Raw genomic sequence first — 19,390 nt, 5'->3', positions numbered from 1 at the left:
CAACACACCTTGTGAGCCAGGACTGTTCTCGGATAAATGGGCAGCCATCCAAAGGTTTTAAGCAGGGGACCAATCTGGCCAGAGCTGTTTTCCAAAGGTCTTTTTCTGATTAAAAACTATTTTTAAGTGGAAAAAAAGTGAACACTCATGAATAGGGGAATAATGTTGTAATGATGGACATCCACGTTGTGGACGATTTGGCAGCCATTAAGAAGAATGCATGGGAGCAATATTGGCTGACTTGGAGGGGTTGCCAGGAGGTACTGGAGAGGGGGAAAAGGCCGAAGTGATCTAGTATACTTCTGTTTTTATGAAGCCAACAGTTGCCTATAGATGTGTACACGTGTGCACGTGTGTGTGCGTGCCTGTCCGTAGACGGTTGTTAGTTACACGATGCAAAGGATACATGGCGGGATGTTGGCAGTGGGTAAGGACGTGATGTAGGGGAAAGAAAGGAGAGAGGCAAACTAGCAAAAAAACATTTAAAAGACGGAACTGAAAAACGAGTTTGATACAATCCCACTTAAGCGAGATAGTTATGTAGAGACCTGAACAGGTCTTACCTGCCCCGGCCAATGGCCAGTGCCCTTTCCCAGCCCCAGAATATCAAAAGCAGTTAGGAGAAAGAAAAGTCAGCGCTCTCCCACTGGCTGAGATGAGAAAAGAGGGATCAGACAGGGCAAGGCAGGGCTGGGGCAGGAAGAACCGCAGGAGGCTGCCACAGTGGGCCTGGGGTGCCATGTCCCTCTGTGGTCAAATGTCCAAACACTCCAGCCAACATCACGTCCACCTCAGAGGCTGAGTGGCAATTGGGCCGCACATGCCCTTCGGTCACTGTGTCCTTGGCCACCTCACGCCTGCCCACCCAGACCCGCCTCTCTATCAGCCTGGGCAGTCTCTCCCCATCTGTCCTGGCCCAGCTGTTGACAAGCACAGGGCTGGGGATGGAGCAGGAGTGGGTAGGTCTGGTGCCAGGTCCCTGGTCGCCTTCCCTCCCCACTGGAGTTCTGGGGTCTGACATTCCTGTTGGAGCAGAGGCTGCTTAAGGCAGAAACCATCTCTCCCACCACTTCCCTCTTCTAGGGCCACCAAAATGGCTGATTCCTGGACACGGGTCTGCCACTGAGTAGTGGGAGGACCTTGGTGAAACCCATCACCTCACCATTTGGGTCCTCAGTCTCCAGAGCTGAAGGGAGATACTGAAAAGACCAGATAAGAAGAGGCGGGGCAGACATCCAGGACGGGATGGAGTCAAGGGTCTGCGCCCGGCAGGAGCACCTCCAGCCTCCTGCTCGCCCTTTGTCCCTGGCTCCTACTCACCGATCCTTTCCAGTCCCTCATCTTCCTTTCCTGCACAACCGCAGCCATAGGCCCAGGCACCCTGGAGATCCACTAGCCGGGAGCTTCTACAGGCAGCATCATAAACTCTCCAGTAATGTTTCCAAGGCTACACAGAAGGGAAGTCCTCTGTGTCGTGGTGGGTCATAACTCCAGACAGCCTAGATGGGTGTGGTTTCTGATTCTCCCTCCCTTGTGGCCTTGACCATCACTTGATCTCTCCAACCCTTGGTTTCCCCTCTACAAAGTGGGAATATTAACAGAACCCACTTCAAGGGGTTGTTGTGAGAACTGAATGAATTAATGCATGTAATCAGCGCAGCCTGGGGAAGAGGTGCTTCTTTTTTTTTTTTTTTTTTTTTTTTGAGACAGAGTTTCACTCTTGTTACCCAGGCTGGAGTGCAATGGCGTGATCTCAGCTCACTGCAACCTCTGCCTCCTGGTTCAAACAATTCTCCTGCCTCAGCCTCCCGAGTAGCTAGGACTACGGGCATGCACCACCATGCCCAGCTAATTTTTGTATTTTTTTTAGTAGGCACGGGGTTTCACATATTGACCAGGATGGTCTCGATCTCTTGACCCTGTGATCCACCCTCCTCGGCCTCCCAAAGTGCTGGGATTATAGGCGTGAGCCACCGCGCCCGGCCTAAGAGGTGCTTCTAATGATTATTGGCGGTGGTGTCCCTGGATCTCTTCAGCCTATCTTTCCACTTTCACACCCCCCTCCACCTCCCCAGCAGGTACCTTCCTGAGCTGGACAGACCCCCCCACTCTTCCCCCATCCCATTAGCATCACACAGAATACAACGCACAGGGGATCGGACAAAACGTACTGAGTGAGAAGCCAACTGTCATGCAATTACAAAGGTTAACTGCAGGATTCAACAACACGAGGGAGGGAGCCTGGCCCATTCATAAATACGGCCGATTAAGAAACAAGCATCACTTAGTAATTATGTCACTGATAGAAATACACCATCCACTTAGCAGCTTTGGAGCCCAGTGGGGAGGTTCGCCTGAGACACTCCTGACGATGGCCATACCAGGGCTTCCCGGCCCCACCAGGCCTCACCGGAGCATCACCCAGCACTGGGCTTTTCAAAATTAGCAAGTGGCCTTGGGCCTAGAAGATCGCCCATCCTGCTGCTCCCTGGAAGCAGTGCTTGCTGGATCCCTCAAGCCATCCATTAACAGCATCTGACTAATGAAAGCGAGATGTTACATCTCACTCCTTGACTCCGTCGGAGATGTGGCGGGAGCCTGGGAGAAGCAGCCCCCACGTCCCAGCCGGCTCCCCCTTTCATGTGGCTCTGGGGAGACAACGCTTCTCTGATCCCTTTGAAAGCCGAGGTCTCACCAGCCCTGGAGCAGGGAGCCAGGCCACCCAGGGGAGAATGGTAGTTCAAAGCCAGCCTGGCGGGCACAGTGGGGTCCAGTTGGGATCAGGAATAATTAGGGCATTCCAGACCATAAGAATCAATAACGTAATTAACAAATATTGTGCTATTCCTCAGAATCTTGCTACGAATTATGCTGTCTTTGATCATACATTGTTCCCTGACTGTTAATGATGTGTAATATTAATTACCAGAGAAAGGGAACTACTCAGAATGAAGATATCCTTGGAGAATAATTAATATTCTCTGAGGAGTCACAGAGCCTGCAAGAGGGCCTTTTTCCCACAATTGTGATGACATTAACTGCAGTAAGCCCACCCTCCTTGTCCATGGGCAAGCAGGCCAATCCCTTAAGGAAAGGGTGACTTACACTAGTAGGCATGTTAGAATGACTTATTAGCTGAATGAATGAATGAATGAATGGGTTCACCTGGGAATCTGTTAGAATCTTAGCATATGAGGGCAAGAACAGTCTTTGAATCATTATCTAGTCCAACCACCTCTTTTTTCAAATGGGGAAACTGAGGTCTAAAGAGAGGAAAGATCACACCATGGCACTCCAGCCTGGGTAACAGAGCAAGGTCCTGTCTTTAAAAAGAGAGAGAGAGAGAGGGGAAGGAATTTTCCAAAGCCACACCCCTTGCCAGTGACTAAGGGTGAAAACTCAGGTCTCAGACAATCATCCATCCCCTTGCCACCATGGTAGGATCGCACTGCTGAGTTCTTCTATGGAAGGTAAGAAAGATTCAAAGGGTAAGTAAAGAATGTGAAGGAACAGGCGCTCGGACGGTCCCGTTTTTCCTCTAAATGCATTCAGAATATTTCAGGAGTGTCCTGCCTCCCACCTTTGACCTACTTGGAGACACTCCTACAGGAAAGGAGTGTCCTGATCAGCTGAGACAGCCCCCCACCTCCCCACCCCACCCCCAACAAAACACAGGCTGCATGCTGGAAAGCCACAAAGCCCTGACCAAAGTCCCCAGGAAGGTCTCCTACCCCTCAGGCTCCTCCCTAGGCCAGAAGGGAGGACAGAGCAAAGCGAGGACCCGCACCAGCTCCTCAGCACCCGCAGACAATCCCTGCCCTGCCTGCTCCCCGCACTGCTTGGGGCTGAGCCACCTCAGGGTCAGAGGTGGAATTTAGGCTGTGCACCCAAGGGAAGGTGGGGATGAGGGAGAGAACGCTGAGTGTGGAGTTGGGACACTGGCTGCAAGTCCCACTCTGCCACCAGTCACGGACAGATCCCTCCCCTTCTCTGGGCCTGGGTTTCTTAATCTGTTGAGGAAACTCACCATACCAGACAACCCCTACATCTCCTTCTGGGCTATATCCCTAGATTCTGAAATGATGGGAGAAATCCCCGTCTCCTGATCTTCTAAGGGGTCCTCAGCTTCCCTTCCTGCCTCCTAGAGCAAAGACTTCTCCCAGGAAGAACGGGTCTTTAGCTCTGGTTGACTCCTGTTTCCAGCAGACAAGAGTTGCCAGTAGCTGTGGGAGGGTCATCCCCAGCTCCGGGAGCCCCAGGCCCATTTTCCCCTTCTTCCTGGGAGCCAGAAACAAGCTCCCAGCTCCATTCACAGCAGGACAGACCGCAGGCCCTGGGAGGGTAGGACAAGAAGGAGAGCAGGGCTGGCTGCCTCCGTACCCTGCTGTTACCCAGATGCTCTTCATCAGTGCCTGGCTCCCAGCCTGAAAGCAATCACGGGCATTGAGTGGCACAATGGCCCACCACGGGGCAGGGGGCGGGTGTGCAGGCAGATGCTGCCACACTGCCCCTCACCCATCCCACCTGTCCAGCTCTGGGTTCCAAGGCCCCAGCCTCGGCAGTCTCTTCTACTTCCTGGGTTTCCGTTCCAGCAGCTCCAGCACCACCTTGCCCACCTGCTCCTCCAGCTTCCAGCCCCACATGGGCACGGCCAGCTTCTCCAGGAAACACAGGCCTATCACCAGGGCTGGACAGGTAGTGTCTCTGTATCCCCACTTATGAATACAAGTCTCACCTTTCCCTCAATGCATTCCTAGTGCCCTCAGAGGGTAGAAAGGGCAAGAAAGAGGGTCCCTGGTTTTCAGAACTGAAGATAAGGAGTGCGAGCAGCTCATGAAGGAACTGGGCATGGATCCCAGACTCCCCGCTCCTCCTCGCCCTTCCTCCCACTGATTCAGGACTTTGACATGTAAGTCACCTCTCACATCACCTTCTAGGCCAAGAAAACAGGAATTATTCTGCAACTCACTTATCCAGAAGCATGGGATGACCCTTGATATCTGACCCCTGACACCTGAAGGGCCTTGCCAGGGGTCCCCTGTGGCCAGGACAGGGTTTGTCCCTCTAAACACTTGGCCCAGTGGGGGTGTGACCATGCTTCTCTCTGGGCCATTCCTGTGGATGAGGTCTCCATGGAGAAGTCTGAAACCTCCCTTCCCCTGACTGGAGAATGCAGAGTGAGGGGCACATTCTGCCATAAGACCCTCCCCTCGCTGTCCTCCCACTGCGGCCTGTGGATGCCAGATGGCAATGGGTGGCCAGCACACTTCCTGGAGCCAGCCTGCCCAATTGGCAGTGGTAACGCAGAGCCCAGGGCATGGCCCCAGGACTGGGTGTGGGAGAGTATTCAGGCTGGAGGAGGCCGTCCCTCCCCAGCAAAGCCCCTGCCTGCCACACGCAGTCCTCCTGGCCTTGTGCACACCACCATGCTGGTCCCCACCCCCAGGGCCTTTCCCCTGCCCTCTGCTCCTTCCCTTCTCCTCCAGGACCCTGCTCAAACACCTCCAGCCCCTACCTTCTGTCCCCCAACGGGGGGCCTCAAATGGACACACAGTCCGTTCACACCTGGTCCTTTTGGCTTCCCACCCAGAGTGTAAACTCCTCATAAAGGGTCCTGCTTTCGCCGGGCGCGGTGGCTCAAGCCTGTAATCCCAGCACTTTGGGAGGCCGAGGTGGGTGGATCACGAGGTAGAGAGATCGAGACCATCCTGGTCAACATGGTGAAACCCCGTCTCTACTAAAAATACAAAAAACTAGCTGGGTGTGGTGGCGCGTGCCTGTAATCCCAGCTACTTAGGAGGCTGAGGCAGGAGAATTGCCTGAGCCCAGGAGGCGGAGGTTGTGGTGAGCCGAGATCGCGCCATTGCACTCCAGCCTGGGTAACAAGAGCGAAACTCCGTCTCAAAAAAAAAAAAAAAAGGGTCCTGCTTTCTGTGGCTCCCACACTCCCCACAGCACTAACAGCTCACTTGGAGCCAAACAGGTGATTAATCAAAGCTCTTTAGTGGATGGGGTGGTCCCATCTCAAGGTCATCTCTCCTTGGCTTACCCATTGCCCAGAGAGAAAGCAGCTCTGACTCAGGGTGTGATCCAAAAAAGCACTTCCTGCTCCCTTTGGCCCTCATACCTAACACCCAGGTGTGCCTAGGCACAGAGCCACTTCTCAGCAGGAGGCACCCAGAGCAGGGCGAGTGATAGGGTCTGCGGCTTTAGCATCAGGATCCTGGCTCCAGCTCTGGGCCTGTCTTCCGACTCTGCTCCCTCGGCACTCTGCTGCTTCTCAGACACTTGGTCATCTCACACAACAGGGTAGCAGACAGGGTCACACGGGCTCGTGCATATTAAGCACCTGGCCAGCAGTGGGCCCTCCCCAAATGCGGCTCCCCTCATCCTCCCACTGGCTGGGTCTGGGTTCCAATCCAGGCCCCAGTGACAGGTATCAACAGCTGTGGGGAAAAGGGGGTTGCTGCACAGCTCCCTGAGGATGGCCACCCCTGCAGCTGGGCTGCCACTAGCCCCTCAGTGGTCTGCTTCTCCAAAGACAGGCAAAAAAAAAACCCTTCCCTGACACCCGCCAATGAGCAGCTTTGCGTGACAGGCAGCCGAGCAGTGCCAGCAGGCGTGGCTGAAGTAAATGATAGTGTAACCCTTGCTACCCGAAACAACAACATCATAACTGTCAGAGCAATTTTCCACATCAGTAGTTTAACACCTGAACTGTTGCTGCACTCCTTCCTCCCCCCGCCCTCTCGATCATCCCTCACTCGCTCGCCCACTCTCCACTCTGCTGCACTGAAGTCGGCCCAGCTCTCAGCCATCTCTTTCGGGATCTGCGGCAAATAGCACTTGCCCCGCGAGAGCTGAGGGGCTGCGAAATTAATCAGCACATGGGCTCTTCGGAGGAGAGAGGGAAGGAAAAACCCAGGGGCTCAAATACCCAACCCAGCATCTGTCAACATCTGGGTTATAAATAACCCGGGGATTTAGCAGTGATTCCAACGTTAGATGCCTCTAACACCCCATCATAAAGATGCAGCTATTAACTTATATTTACTGGGATTGTATTTATTTTCCAGGAATGAAAGGCAAAGTGCTGGAGGGACGCATAAGACAGAGGCACTTCCAAAACGCTGCCTGTCTGTTGGAGACCTGCCAGAGAAAGACGCACGCACACCTGGGGTGGCAGTCAAAATCTTTAACAACTGGGTGGGCAGAGGAACCAACAAGCCACCCTCCTGTTGATCCAGGAGGTCACCCTTCCAGCTGATGACCCTTGCTGGGGTCTCAGTGGGGAAGGGAAGGGCCCAGGTGGTGGAGAAGCAGCTATGTTCCAACCAATATGCAAGTGTTTCAATATTTTCACAGCCTTGACACACGCACCTTCCTCCCCTGGCTTCTTCTCTAGCAAGTTTTTCCCCAAGGAACCATCAAGTTCTCTGACAACCGACAAGATCCCCTTCAGGGGAAACCGAGGGCCAAATTAGAATCACAGAGTCAGGATGTCAGAGCTGGAAGGGATCATATTCAGATGCTCTTGGCCGAGTCTTCAACTGACAAATGTGGAAACCGAGGCTGCTCAAGGTCACCATGTGACTTAGAAACAGGGACTGAAAGGGACCCCGGCCCCTGACTTCCTGGTGAGTCCTCGCTGTCCTGGCTCTGTGCCTCAGTGTTGCAAGGTCACCGCCTGTGTGGTGGATGTCCAGTCATCCCAGTGGGTGGGGAGGTAGGTGATCCCCCCCACCCCCACTCCAGGGGAAGGGCTTAGAGGCAAGACAGGAGAGAGAACCCTCAGCTGAGTGAGGGTGGGGAGAGTGGGGCAGGAAAGAGGCTGGGTGGACCCTAAGACGCTGGTTCTATGTGCCTGGGAAAAAAACACGCTCCGAATTTAGGAAGTGGCTCAAACAGAGGTGAAGGGGTCAGGGTCAGGTGGGTATTTCCTTGCTGACTTCCTCCAGTTTCCTGGCCCTAAATAGCTTCTATTATACGGGACCACTCCCAAACTTATCATTGAGGCTGGGCTTTATTCAGAGCTCCAGACCCAGCTTTCCAGCTTCCTACTCAATCTCTCCATGTGGACGTCTAGTAGAAACCTCAGATTTAACATGACCCAAACCTGATCCCCCCCAAAACCCTGTCCCCCCCTTTTTTTTTTGGAGACAGAATCTCGCTCTGTTGCCCAGGCTGGAGTGCAATAGCGCGATCTCAGCTCACTGCAACATCTGCCCCCAGGTTCAAGTGATTCTCCTGCCTCAACCTCTCGAGTAGCAGGGATTACAGGCACACGCCTCTATCCACTATCCCCGGCTAATTTTTTTGTATTATTAGTAGAGATGCGGTTTCACCATGTTAGCCGGGATGGTCTCAATCTCCTGACCTCACGATCCGCCCACCTTGGCCTTGAGCCACCGCACCCAGCCACCTGTCCCTCTTTCAGCCTCTCCAATTTCAGTGATGTGGGCCAAGAAACTTAGCCTTGATTTTTCTTTCTCTCACCTCCCTTATCCCAACCCTCAGCAAAATCTGTGAGCTCTACTTTGAAGATAGAGCTCGAGTCTGCGTTCTTCTTCCCCCACCTCCCCGGCTCGCAGCCCGCTCCCGGCCACCTCGGCTCTCACATGGATTACTGCAACTGCTTCTCGTGGGTCTTGTTCCCACCCTGGCCCCTGAGTCTGTGCTCACTTTCACAGCGAGCCCAGCTCTTCCAGGCATGTGGTGGGAGAGGGTTACGGTCCTCAAGTGGCAGAGACTCACCGACCCACCAGCCCGGGACTTGCTGCTTCCCACCTGGGACCCTGTGGGGAAGCTGCTGAGTCAGTCTTCAGGGAAGGAAGTGTGGATACATCAGAGTCTTGATGGCCACACCTGCACTTGGGGACATAACTGATCCCCTCAGCCAATGTGGCCTGGAGTCCCAAAGTTTCCAGGTTGGCAGGGAGGTCAAAGGCCCCTAAACCAACTTCCCGCCCAGCACATGGGTCCTCTCACAGCAGCCTGGAAGAGAACCTCCAGCCATAGCCCAGACACCTGCACTGCTGGGATCTCCCTTACCCCTGGCTGGTTCTCATAGCTCCCAGCACCTTTCCACATGTTGGCTCTACTGTACTCCATGGAACATTCATGATTAAACATCAGTTCCCCTTCTCACCAGCATGGCCTCCACAGAGAGCTCCAAATTGCAGAATTGAAGCCACCAGCACCTGGTGGGTCATCAGTCCCACTTGACCCTTCCAGGAGCCCCACCTCCTACATCCCAGCCCTGTTCTTAAAGGCAGCCACAGCTGGGGATCCAGTGGCGGTCCTTGGGCTCATCCACCACCCGTGTCAGGGACCAGCCCCCGAGAGGAGGGAGAAAATGCCGATCCCCGCGTCAAGGCTCCTGCCAGCCCCTCTGTTTGGGGTCTTCTTTCCTCTATGGCTGTGAGCCTTGTCCATGTCCCCTTCCAGTTCCCTCTGCCTTCGTTAACCAGGGCTAGATACGAAAGCAGGCAATTTAAGCCCTCCCTAGTCCGGTGAACTCACAGCTGCACTATCTCTGGGTAGATCTGTACCACCTCTGGACGGTGTCCAAGCTGAGAGGACTTTACCATCACAGTCCAATTCCCTCTGTACTGAGAGAACAGAGCACGGCAAGAGGAAATGACCCACCCCAGGTCACAGAGGCAGGCGGAACCCCCCTAAACCCCAACCTGTCCCCTCCTACAGGCCTTGGAACCATGAGTCAGATGCTTCCAGTATGAACAGCTGCCCACCAAAGCTCTCTGTCCTTCACTGACCATGCTTTAGGGGGAAGCCCAGACTCAACCAGACCCCCACTCCTCCTAAACCCTTTCCAGCTGTGGAAATGGGACCAACACCTTACTCACAGGTTTTAGAGGAGAATAAACAGGAACAAAGACGTGCCCGCAGCTAACACCTCCTGGATCAGAACGTACGTGGTATTGACAACCCCCACATGGATGACGGTACCTAGGCCACATCTAGCAACATCTCCACAGGCAAACACAGCCAGTCTCCCTCCTCACTCCCGAGGGAGCCATCCCACACATGTTCTGATCACAGCTAGTGGGACGTTATTAATCCTTTGATAAGAAAATCAGCTCTGTTCTAATTAGTCAAAGTGAGCAAGGGAGTGCAAGGTCCTGACGTGCCATCATCCCACACGCCCCATGTCATGGCAGCCACAAGATCCCAACCCTGGATCACGACAATACCACTGCTGATCACAAAGGAATCAACTCGGGGGCTGGAGAGAAGGGAACCTACTATGTGCAAGGCTTTGTGCCAGGTATTCTCTTTAGCCCAACAGCAGCCCTGGGTCCAGAATCTCCTGCCATCTTTGTCCCTGTCTCCTGCACTACTGTCATTAAGAGGGGACATTGTCAGAAGCATTTAAGCAAGACTCCCAGCCCCCTAGCATCTGTCCTGCAGATGCCTGACAGAGGAAGATAAATATATTTATAATATGAAGCAAAGGGAATAACAAAGAGCGTATATAGTTGTCTATGACAAAGCTGACAAGCCAGGGCCAGCAGCTTTAATCAGTTCCCAGCTGAGCCCAGGAAATCTACAGGAGCACAGCTCTGACCTTTCGGGCCGATTTCTAAGGGGAAGGTTAAAGTTTTGCTACGAAGTATTTTTTTTTTTTTTAATTTTAAATGAAAGAGGGGTGTAAGGTTGTATATAGGTGCCAACTTCTGAGGTGGTAATAGGAACACAGGCACAGGATTTTATTTTAAATTAATCCGTGAATGCACCTCCTGCTGTTGCCCCTTGAAATGTTTTGTTCTCTGGGTGAGACACAGCGTTTTCCATTTGTCAGATGAAACGTTCGCTTCCCATTTGTCGTTCAGACTTGCAAATGGGCTGAAAATGTGTGTGGCTGCAGATTCCCAGATTCACTTTTGATTAAAAAAAAAATTGCTGGAAAAGGGACTAAATATTTAAAATCCTTTTCACCCCTCTAAGCAGAAGCACTGCTGGGGACCCCTGCAAGTCCTCAGTTGGCATCACCCACAGGAATTCCTCTTCCCATGTGCAGAGTGGACGGTCAGGAGCTTTGTGTGGAAAGCTAATGCAGTTTGGTTTAATAGGAGTCAACCATTTAAAAATTCTCCTAATGAAAAGGAAGGCTTCACCAGATCACAACCCCCTCTTCCCATCAGATGGAAGCGTGTGAACTCAGCCTCAGCACAACTTCCTTGGAGCCTGTCCGCTCTGCCTGTTGGGCTGGGAACAGTGCTGGTGGCGCCAGGTCCTGGAATCATCTGCTTGCTTTAGGCACAGACAGCCCTGTGCACCCCCGAGGGTCCCAAACCTCGCTGCACATCAAATCATCTGGGGTTGCATGGAGGATGCAGGGTTCCTGGATCCCCACTCAGACCCACTGACAGGAATCTGCAAGCACGGGGCGGCCCAGGAAGCAGGATTTTTGAAAGCTTCTCCAGAATCCTAATGAGTAGCCAGGCTAGGGAAGCACAGGTCTCAGCAGCCCCGCCATGGTAAAGGCAGAAAAAAATCATTGGCTCTCAAGTATTTCCTTCAGCTTTGGGTACCTGAAACCTCTCACTTCCAAGGCCTGTATCCACAGCATCCACAGGAACCCACATTTTAAAACAAGCCAGACGACCAGCATCCAGTCTCCACGTAAGAGCTCAAAGTCCTCCATGCAGTAGCTTCTGGACTCTGCGTCTCCAGACAAGCTGAAATCGCACCTCTTTTCAAGAGTCCTTACTCTTAAAGGGATACCATTTTAAGTTGCCGTTTACACCTCGGTCTCTATGAGGTCCAGATTTTTGCTTTGAGAGTTCATGTTCCTCTAGACCTTCCACGTGCCTGAAGTTAGCTTGAGTAATACTGAGTCTAAGTCTGTCAGGTTGACAAGATGTTTTCACAACCATGATCTCATTTGATTTCAATCGTCTCACAGTTGCTGCTGCCTCCACTTTCTAGATGAGAAAACCGAGGCTCAGAGAGTTTAAGAGATTTGCTCGAAGTCCATGGAGTAGAACTCAGGCTGTGGGGCCAGTGGCCCAGGGCAGCTTCCACAGCAAGGAGCGTTTCTCCCCTGATGCATGAACCTGCCCTACGATACCCCAGCCCAGCAGCTGCAGAGCTCTGCTTAAACATGACTAGGGATGTGGAGCTCACCACTTCCTATCCTCAGGTAGTGGGAAACTATGTTGTATAGGCGGGGAGCTCAGGACAGCATTAGCTTCTGAGGAGGTAGGGATGGAGGCATTGAGGGCTGGTGAATTAATGACTCGCACAATGCCCACAGGGTCTCGTCCTCCACTTGATGGCCAGTGTCCAGCTGTGGTAGCACCCACTGTGCCCATCTTGAAATATTTTCCTTCCCATCCTCTACATCAGATCTGTACCCAGGAGCCACAGAGTCCGGGGAAAGACCAAGAACCTCCAGAAATGAATGACCCATTCCTAGTCCTGGGGTCTGGGCCTTTTTAAGATGCTTGCAATCCATCATTTTGTAGACTAAAGAAGAAATGCTTTCAGGTTTTTCAGCACCCTGACCTGGCCTACAATAGCGGTCACTCTAGACACACCCTCTGCACAGCCCAGACTATCATCCCCAGCCACAGAAGGACACTCAGTGATCTCACAGCATGTGGGCTGATGGGAAGGGCAAGATTCAGGAATGAGCATTGGTGCTAGAGGGGCCACGATGGCACTTACTCCAGACCACGGGGACAGACCTGGGGCCTGGGGACATGGTCTTGGTGCAGTGGTACTTCCTGGGGACCTTTTGGGGAAGGGGGATGCTGAGGAGTTGGTAGACAGCCCTGGTGGGAAGGATGGCCAGGATCTCACATCTGGGCTGGATTCTCGAAGGGTTTATTGAGGGAAGCCGGTGAGGCCCTGGGAGAGGGTGCAGTGGTCACCACGACCCACATGGGCTCCCTTGTGGACAAGGCGAGTCGGAGTAACCGTGATTCTCCTAGATTAGGAAAATGCAGGAAACAGCATAAGAGATCTTCCGAAAGATCTATGATGTCTCTTATGATGTGGTCATTCCCGCTCCACATTTTTCTTTGCCAATGGAACTCCAATTTGTCCATGTAATAGACGGAGACTGTTTCACCTCAGGAGCCAGCACCAGCCCCAAAGGCTGTTAAGACTGGAGAGCTCATCTTCCTTGGGTAGCCATGGTGTAAGGATGGGCACATGTTCCTGTTTGGGAGGAGAAGTCGGCTAGAAGGGGCTTTGTTTCCCAAACAAAAGGACAAAGCCTTCTGAGGAAAAGCGCTCACGTGCACGCGCGTGAGCTCTCTCTCTCTCACCACTTTCTGCCTAGAGCATGGATGTGACACCTGAAGGTGCAGCAGCCACCTTGTGATCACGAGGCAACAAGCCAGCATGCAAAGGACAGGAGAGTCAAAGGAGATAAAAGGCCTAGTTCTCAGTGATGCTGTGGAACCACTTCACCAGCATCAGACACTTGACCTCCAGAAATCTTGCCATGTGAGAAATAAATACCCCTATTGGTTTAAAATACTCTAGTTGGTGGGTTTTACTTTTCCTAACCTGCAGCGGAACTTTGTGCTAACTGATATCATATCCATGAGGGCAAGGCAGAAGTACAATTTCTAACATCATTCATTCACGCATTCAACAAGTATTTATTGAGTGCCTACTATATGCCAGGCACTGTTTTAGGCCCTAAGGGGATACACACACACACACTATTCCTGCCCTCCTGCTCTATTCTACTAGGGAGGAAGAGGTGATTAAGAATATACATAAGTAAATGATGTATCTGTTATATGGTGATAAGTGTATGATGAAAAATAAAGCAGGAAGGGAATCCGGAAGGCCAGAGCTAGAAGTAGGATGGTGGCTTAAACAGAGTGGCCTGGAGGACCTTGCTGAGAAGCTGAAATCTGAGCCCAAGGCGGCGAGGGAGAAGCCACGCAGGGATCAGGGGAGGCATGCCCAGGTGCAAGGAAGAGCAGCCTCGGTGTGCCCACGAGGACAGCAAAGCCACCTGGAGGCAGGCCTGTGGCTCATGACATGAGGTCACAGGCCTAGCCCTCAGCCCTAGGTTCTTCAGCTTTTTCTCAAAGACTGGGACAAACACCTAAAGTACAGGCTCACAGATCCTTGAATACATGAATTCAGATGAGATCAGATGAGGATCTCTGAAGGTCTTGACAGGCCAGAGCGATGCACCGAGCGGGAGGAGATGAAACATAACAGCAATAAATGTAAGGGGTTACGCTTCCCATCCAACAAATCAACGGCACAGCACTGTGTGGGCAGACACGGCAGCCACACGGGGAAAGAAAGCTCAGGAGCGCGCTCCGGCAGGACGCCAGCAGAAGGATGTGTTCATGTGAGAAGCTGATCACACATCTCTACTTTTTTTTTTTTTTTTTTTTTTTTTTGAGACACAGGTCTCTCTCTGTCACCCAGGCTGGAGTGCAGTGGTGCAATCTCAGCTTACTGCAGCCTCAACCTCCCAGGTTTGAGTGCTCCTCCCACCTCAGCTGCCTAAGTGACTGGGACTACAGGCGTGCACCACCACGCCTGACTAATTTTTTTTTTTTTTTTTTTTTTTTGTATTTTTTGTAGAGACAGGGTTTGTGGTCCAGGTTGGTCTCGAACTCTTGCGCTCAGGCAATCTGCCCACCTTGGCCTCCCAAAGCACTGGGATTACAGGCATAAGCCACGGTGCCCACCCACCACCAACTTCTTAATGAACATGACTTAAGTGAGGATGGGCACTTGGAGGGACACACGCTCATTCTTATACTTCTAGGCACTCAGTAAGCACCTACTATGTGCCAATCACGGTTCTGGGAAAACAGAAGTGCCCTCATGGAGCAGTAAGCCAGCAGTTACACCACCATTGGCCTTCAAGTTTTTGAAAACAATCCACAACGAAAAGTATGCTTTGTATCATGACCCACTACACACCATTACATGCGTGCATATACATGTGGCACTGAAACAGATGCTCCACAACGCATTATTCATCTTTGCTACTAGGAGACAATCTCGCATTTTCTATTTTTCTGAGATGAGTTGAGGCCCACGGAATTGATCCTATGACCCACCTGCTGCCAGCGACATCAAAAACACTGAACCGTGTGTGATAAGTACCACCGTATGCGAGAAACAAGTGCCAGGGAGCAAAGACGGGATCAGGGACAACCACCCTGAGAAGGATCGGGCTGAGCCCGGAAGAGGGACCTGGGGACAACCAGGCAACTTTTAAAAAGAGAATGGCCCGATGGCAGTGATGGTCATGAAACAACGTAAATGTGCTTACTGCCACCAAACTGTATGCTTAAAAATGGCTCCAATGGGCCAGGCGTATTGGCTCACGCCTATAATCCCAGCACTTTGGGAGGCCAAGGCGGGCGGATCACGAGGTCAAGAGAGCAATACCATTTCTGGCCAACATGGTGAAACCCCGTCTCTACTAAAAAAATTAAAATTAGCTGGGCGTGGTGGTATGCTCCTGTAGTCCCAGCTACTCGGGAGGCTGATGCAGGAGAATCGCTTGAACCAGGAGGCGGAGGTTGCAGTGAGCTGAGATCACACCATCGCACTGCAGCCTGGTGACAGAGAAAGACTCTGTCTCAAAAAAGAAATGGCTCCAATGTTAAATGTTACGTATATTTTACCACAATATAAACATTATTTTGACTTTTAGAAAGACAGAGAATGGCTCACAATTTAAATGCCTTTAAATAGGGTAGTGTTGAGTTGTTTTAGGAACATTATGCAGCACTGTAAAATAAGAAACTACCCACAACAAAAACAACATTAGCCAAGTACAAGATGCTAGAGACAAAACAGTGCTTACTGTTTGATTCCATTGGTAGGAGGTTCAAGAACTGGCAAAAGTAACCTACAGTGATAGAAACAGAAACAACAGTTTCCTCTGGGAGGGAAGAGGATATTAATGTGAAAGGCATGATAAAATGTCCTATATCTTGGTCTGGGTGGGGGCCACACAGGGGTATCAATCTGTAAAGATTCCTCAAGCTGGACACTTAAGACTTGTGCACTTTACTGCTAATAAGTTGTACCCAACAGGAAAGGAAAAGTAAGAAAATATTTTTCAAGGAAAAGGAGAAGCAATAAAAAAAGAAACCCAATAGAATTACTTCTCAGGTGGAGGTTAAGTTCAAAAGTCATCTTGAAAGGGAAATATTGTATAGAACCAAAATCGCTCTAGCAAATTTCCTAAATCACCCCCGGAGATTCATATGTATGGGTATATTGAACCCTGCAAGGTACTGCTTATATACCCTGAAGTCTGAAAAGCACCAGATTCGACCAAAGCCTAGAACAAAGAGAATATGGAGGCCCAGATGCTGGGGCCTGCCACCCCCAATGCCTGCAGTTACACCATATTCATGTTGGGGAGCAGAGGGCGGAGGAGAAATCTGGAGCTCCTGTCCACCCTTCCAGGCTCGTTCCATCCTGCTTTAATATTCAGCCACCATAGGCTGGGCGCAGTGGTTCACGCCTGTAATCCCAGTACTTTAGGAGGTCGAGGCAGGCAGATCACAAGGTCAGGAGATCTCCATCTCTGCTAAAAAATACAAAAAAAAATTAGCTGGGCGTGGTGGTGCACACCTATGGTCCCAACTACTCGGGAGGCTGAGGCAGGAGAACTGCTTGAACCCGGGAGGCAGTGGTTGCAGTGAGCCAAGATCATGCCACTGCACTCCAGCCTGGCGCCTGGCAACAGAGCAAGACTCTGTCTCAAAAAAAAAAAAAAAAAAAAATGCAGCCACCACAATATGTTTTGTTCTATGGAATTGATTTGTGAGAATTAAATGAGCTGGGTTCTGAAGCTAGCAGAGGAGTTGCACATAACCATTACTCTATCTTTTTTTTTTTTTTTTTTTTTTTTTTTTTTTTTTTTTTTTTTTTTTTTTATTTGAGACGGAGTTTCGCTCTTGTTACCCAGGCTGGAGTGCAATGGCGCGATCTCGGCTCACCGCAACCTCCGCCTACTGGGTTCAGGCAATTCTCCTGCCTCAGCCTCCTGAGTAGCTGGGATTACAGGCACGCGCCACCATGCCCAGCTAATTTTTTGTATTTTTAGTAGAGACGGGGTTTCACCATGTTGACCAGGATGGTCTTGATCTCTTGACCTTGTGATCCACCCGCCTCGGCCTCCCAAAGTGCTGGGATTACAGGCTTGAGCCACCGCGCCCGGCCACCATTACTCTATCTTTAGGCTCCTTCTATTTTGCTCCAAGGAGAATAAATAAGACGGAAACACTAGGAAGACTGATCTCAGTTTGGGAGAAGAAAGGACTTTTGAACTGAAGCGGAGGAGCTCTCCAGTGATGGACTGGGCGGGCAGACAGCGAGTTCTCCATCAGCAGAGGGAAGGCACAGGCTGAAAATCTGTCGCACCAGGCGACCTTCATAGGCCCTTTCCCGCCTGCAACTTCTGAGCTGGCTAACTGTCCTGGCTCCCCATCCTGGGCATGTCCCCTCAGCTCACAGCTGCCTTGACAATGAGACGTTGAGCTGGCTGGAGGAACCTGCCAGAAACTCCAGGTGGCTGTCCTAATAGAGGATTGTTCTGCCACCCCTGAGGATATACAGCCTCCCTCCTGAGTTATGGGAAGGCGGGCGGAGCCTATAAAAAGGATCCGTCCTGGCTGTGCAGTGTGCCGGGCATCAATCAGCGCCAGCCTGGCCACCGGAGCGGAGTGAAGATCAGTCCACTGGGCCTCACCTATAAATCCTCCCCACAGGCACAGGAGGAGCAGATGCGTCATATTCAAGAAGAGCTTGTGACATCGTTTTAATTCCAGAGATGTGGGTGGAGGGCGAGAGAGAATGAGGAAGAAGCACCCCTAAATGTAGCCTTCCTCTGAACTGACCTCTCACCCAAGCCCGCAAACCTCCCTCCCTTCAGTTCCGTCCCTAAGCAAATGATGTTGAGTGGGCAGATGAGAAAAGGTTGTCAACGTGGGGGCAGGATGGCTGGATTTGCAGGGGCAGGGTGGGGTGGGGTCCAGTGGGACCTGAACAAAGCTAAACCAGAGGTGGAGCCATCACACCCATTTCTGGAGGCTGGGTGTGCCCTTCCTCCATCTTCTGTTAGTAGCAGGAAGGACTGATGGCGGAAGTTCAATGGACGGACAGAGAAGGGCCAGGCTGCCCTGGACTCAGAATTGTTACACTGCACAGCTCGGGGCTTTTCACATCATCACTGTGCGAATGGAGTTGTGCAGCAGACAGCCTGGAGAGCTGCAGGTGAGGGGCCTTCTGGATCTACATCACAGGTCTTTCTTCTTGAGAACAGGGTACTCGCCGGGCACAGTGGCTCACACCTGTAATCCCAGCACTTTGGGAGGCTGAGGCAGGTGGATCACGAGGTCAGGAGATCGAGACCATGCTGGCTAACATGGTGAAACCCTGTCTCTACTAAAAACACAAAAAATTAGCCAGGTGTGGTGGCAGGTACCTGTCGACCCAGCTACTCAGGAGGCTGAGGCAGAAAAATTGCTTGAACCCAAGAGGCAGAGGTTGCAGTGAGACGAGATTGTACCAGTGCACTCCAGGCTGGGCGACAGAGCAAGACTGTCAGAAAAAAAAAAAACAAACAAACGAAAAAAAAGAAATAGGGCAGTGGAGAGAATATTAAACCAAGAGTTAGGAGACCTGGGGTCAAGTTCTAGCTTCATCCCTGATTTGCCATGGACCCTGGGCATTACTTCTCCGAGCCTTATTTTACTCACCTGTAAATGGGGACAATAATCCTGTCCCACTGGACCTTTCTCACCAGGTCTGGCATGCCTCCTGGGGGCCTCGTGGAGTTTTGGACAGAGGAACAGCTTCTTCTACACATGGCGCCTCCAGGGTCCACTCAGACCCCAATCCCAGTTCTTAGCCAGCCTTTAAAAATTACCATGCTAAAAAATTAGCTGGGCATGGTGGCATGTGCCTGTAATCCCAGCTACTCAGGAGGCTGAGGCAGGAGAATTGCCTGAGCCCAGGAGGCGGAGGTTGCGGTGAGCCGAGATCGCGCCATTGCACTCCAGCCTGGGTAACAAGGGCGAAACTCCGTCTCAAAAAAAAAAAAAAAAAAAAAAAAAAAAATTACCATGCTACCTTTCCCAAAGACACTCCCTTCTGGGACAGAACCTACAAGAGCTGACAGGATTTATAGCCATGCATAAGGTGCCCCATAATTTCTGAACTAAAAAGCAGTACATTTGTCTGACAACTAGAGAACATTTGAAACTGGAACTGTCCCAGAAACCCAGGGCCATCTGTTTGCCAGTTCCAGGCAGGTGACTGCAGCTACTAACAGCTGTCCCCACCAGGGAGTGGGCACAGGGGCAGGAGGTACCACTGAGCACAGGCGAACGTCAGTGGCCGGACTGTCTGC

At 51.6% G+C, this 19,390-nt stretch overlaps 1 protein-coding gene across 3 annotated transcripts in view; it reads right to left on the bottom strand.

The window, feature by feature from the left end:
- MEGF11 (multiple EGF like domains 11) overlaps positions 1-19,390 on the bottom strand; it is a 398,263-nt gene that overhangs the window by 281,713 nt on the left and 97,160 nt on the right. The window lies entirely within an intron of this gene.

This window comes from Saimiri boliviensis, chromosome 2 (assembly GCF_048565385.1).
Source record: "Saimiri boliviensis isolate mSaiBol1 chromosome 2, mSaiBol1.pri, whole genome shotgun sequence".
Lineage (NCBI taxonomy): Eukaryota > Metazoa > Chordata > Mammalia > Primates > Cebidae > Saimiri > Saimiri boliviensis.
The sequence above is the reverse complement of the archived record's forward strand: the minus strand, read 5'-3'. Positions and strand labels throughout refer to the sequence as shown.